Raw genomic sequence first — 3,672 nt, 5'->3', positions numbered from 1 at the left:
GATGAAGATCAAAAACCGTTATTAACACCACCCAAGACACATAATATATGCAAAGAATAAGAAAGGAGGTGGCAAGGGTTATCTCAGTCTGCCGTATTCACATTACATTACCTAGAGAACACTCTTATGAATATATAGAACCCAAAACCTAAAAGTTCAGAATTCTTGTCTTGGAAAAGGTGGATCATAACTTTCCTAGTATTGTGTGTAGGATTTCAGAGTTTTTGTCAGTCTAATGTTGTTCTCTCTCTCTTTAATCACTCAGGAAGTTTTGGTCAATCAAAAAAGAGTAGTATAAAATGGAATTAGTATAGCCTTATTTTAAGAAGTATTTAACAAAATATTAATTTAAAACAATGTTATATACAAATGAGCAGTCTCTGGGTGGTGCAAAAATTAACATACTTGTCTCATACTCTGACATATATGGGATAACCATGAGTCACAATGAACTTCATGGAAACTTTTTTTTTTAATGCGTTTATAGCCTGTCACTCCTTCAGAGGTCCACAAATACTGACTGTCTTGTCACTGTGTCCTGTTATATAGGAAAATATTTTACACTTATTAATTTGTTAATAAATACTTAGTAATTAATTAGGTTCCTGGGTAGTACAAATGTTGAGCTCTCGTAGTGGAGTGCCCAAGAAACTTGACTGCTAACCAGAAGACTGGCTGTTCAAACCCACAAGCCAGTCCTCGAAAAGAAGGTTGTACCATCTACTTTCATAGTGATACTACCTCAGAAATCCAAGGAGGGGATGCTATGAGTAAAGTCTGACTCAAGGACACATAACAACAACAAAAACAACTAACCAAAAGTTTGCTGGTTCAAAGCCTCTTAGTGGCATCGCAAAGGAAAGTCCTGGAGATATACTTCAATAAGATTGTTAGGGGTTGTTGAGTAGATTTTTAATTCTTAGTGACTTCATGTGACAGAGTAGAACTATTTTTTTTTTTTTTTTTAATGCTTTAATCTTTACAGAGGATCCCTGATGATGCAGTGGTTAAGCATTCAACTACTATCCAAAAAGTTAGCAGTTTGAACCCACCAGAAGCTCCATGTGAGAAAGTCGTGGCATTCTGCTTCCATAAAGATTTACAGCTTTGGAAACACAATGGGAAGTTCTACTCTGTTTTGGAGGGGTGCTATGAGTCAGAATGGACTAAATGGTAAAGAGTTTTTTTGTTTGTTTGTTTTTGTTATCTTTATGGGAACAGATTACTCGATGTGCCTCCCACAGATCGGCTGGGTGATTTCAAACAAGCAACCAGCACTTAACCTTTGTGCCACTAGCATTCGTTTCATGAAATTACAGCCACTGAAACCCTATGGAGCACAATTCTTCTCTGACAAACATGGAATCTATGCGAGTTGGAATCAACTTTACGGCAATGAGCTTTTTGTAAGTAACTACTTACTTGACTAATAAAAGTGTCTCTGATAGCTTGGTAATGCACATGGTTAAATACTATAGAATACTATTTTTGTTCTGGTCTTCTTCTGTAAAATCAAGTTAGAGTTTATTAAGAAAATAAATTTAAATTTAAGTACATAATACTTTTTTTAATGTAGACATGTATTTGATTCTTTACAAAGGTAAATGTACCTCCACAACTCAGAAGGCAGTGTGATGTAATATCAAGGATCAAAGAAATACAATTTTTTCTCATAGTTATAATCCTAATTTAGGTCATGACATTGAGTTACATAGTTTGTACCCCAGAATTCCTTTTTTTAAAATAGCTAAGAAGATGGGGCGATCTACTTCCATAGTGATACTGCCTCAGAAACCCAAGGAGGGGTTGCTATGGGTCGGGTCCAACTCGACGGCACATAACAACAACATGAACAACATTTCATGATTTAGTATTCAAACTATTAAAAAAATATTAAAATCTCTTTCTCTCTTTTTTCTCCCAAATTATATTAGTGTGCAAATCCAAAATTTAAGATTGGATTCTCACTAGATAAAGCAGTGGTAAGGAAAAGAATCTGCTTTGCTTGCATTACTCTCAAACTGTGTTAAACCCAGAGACATACAAATTAAAACAACTGAATTTGAACTTCTGAACAAAACTTTCTGTATTACTATTCTCCCATCTAAGTTCCAATTTCAGGCATTTCTGCAAAAAGTCATAAAGTGGCTAGATATGTGTTTCAAATCTTACAATGACATATAACTCATACTTTTCACATGCACATAATTGTTTCCCTTGGTTTAATTAAAATTTAAATGTTGAGAATATTGGTATGAATTTTTCTTGATAAAAGTATGTTGTGAATTGCTGTGTTCACTGCATCAGTCAAAATAATGGAAGCCAGTCTGAGATAAATTACTAATCTCTCCCTGTGCTCTATAGTGATAAGAAAACTCATGTTTTATAACTGAATTGATATATTTAGCCAATATAAATGTCTCTCAGTAAATGTCTCAAATATTTTTCAAGGACCAATAGGTTTCACTTCTTCAGCAAATCTAAGATGAAGCATAACATGTTGACATGATATCAGTTTAATCTCACCCAGTCAGCACACAATACATCAGCTGGTAGATTATGACTTTGAAGGAAACATATTTTAAAATTCTACATTTAAGAAGCAACTTGTATCAACTCAAAACTCTGTCTTAAAGTCTAACAAATGTATTCTTCTTGTGTCTTTTTAATAATGAGAGAGAAAAGAATTATATAATAATAAAATAATAATTCTGAGAAATGTATTAAATATTTTTTTTCACATAGACAGTTAGTTGAATATGTGAACTATAGAGAGAGTTTTAGGTTATTCTTTTATTATTATTTTTTTTAAGGAAAATTGAAAAAAAAGGGGCTATTTCGCTATTTAATGTTTGTGTATGCATGGTTTCACTAACAAATATAAAGTTCACTTATTGTTTATAAATACTTCTTAATAATGAAAGTTTCAGTATGTCATTAACAAAGTTCTTTAAGATAGATTCTTAACAAATCTAATTAATTTGAATTAGACCTAGATAGTCAAAGTCTGTCATGATTTTTAAAATAAAGATTATTTTATATTTTCTGAAACTCAGATTGTTGAAAAGGGTTCACACTCTCCATCACTTAATATATAACTGAAAAATCATTAATTCACAATTATAAAAATTAGATCATGTAAATACACCTAGGTTTTAAAATAATATTACACAAATATTGACCTTACTGGAACTATTTTTTTATGTCAAATAATTCTCTGTCACCATGGACTACATTCCCCTATTTCTTGACCTATTATGATAACCTTACTGGCATCTGCCACTATTATTGTCCATTTTAGGTACTATTTGATCTACTATATTTATCTATAATATACTCAACAACAGTGAGGTGTTTTTGTTTTTTTTTTTTTTTTTGGTATACCTGAAAACATATTAAGAGTGCTTATGAACCAGATCTTAAAATAACTATCTTTACATTCACCTCTGTATATATAAAGATAAATTTAACAGTGATACTTCAAATTTTAAATTGCAGAGGTTTTGACAGAAACAAAACACAAATTTTCAGGTATTGTTTGTTTGTTTTTCTTAATTATCAATAGCTATCTTTTGTTTACCTAAGATAAATGAAGTAGTCTGCAGGGCAAATGTTTCCACAGAGTATGAAAATTCAATTAGTTTTGTGAAGATGAAAACTATTACTGAACTC

This window comes from Orycteropus afer, unplaced genomic scaffold (assembly GCF_000298275.1).
Source record: "Orycteropus afer afer isolate SDZICR_OR568_19922 unplaced genomic scaffold, OryAfe1.0 scaffold00465, whole genome shotgun sequence".
Taxonomy (NCBI): Eukaryota; Metazoa; Chordata; class Mammalia; order Tubulidentata; family Orycteropodidae; genus Orycteropus; species Orycteropus afer.
The sequence above is the reverse complement of the archived record's forward strand: the minus strand, read 5'-3'. Positions refer to the sequence as shown.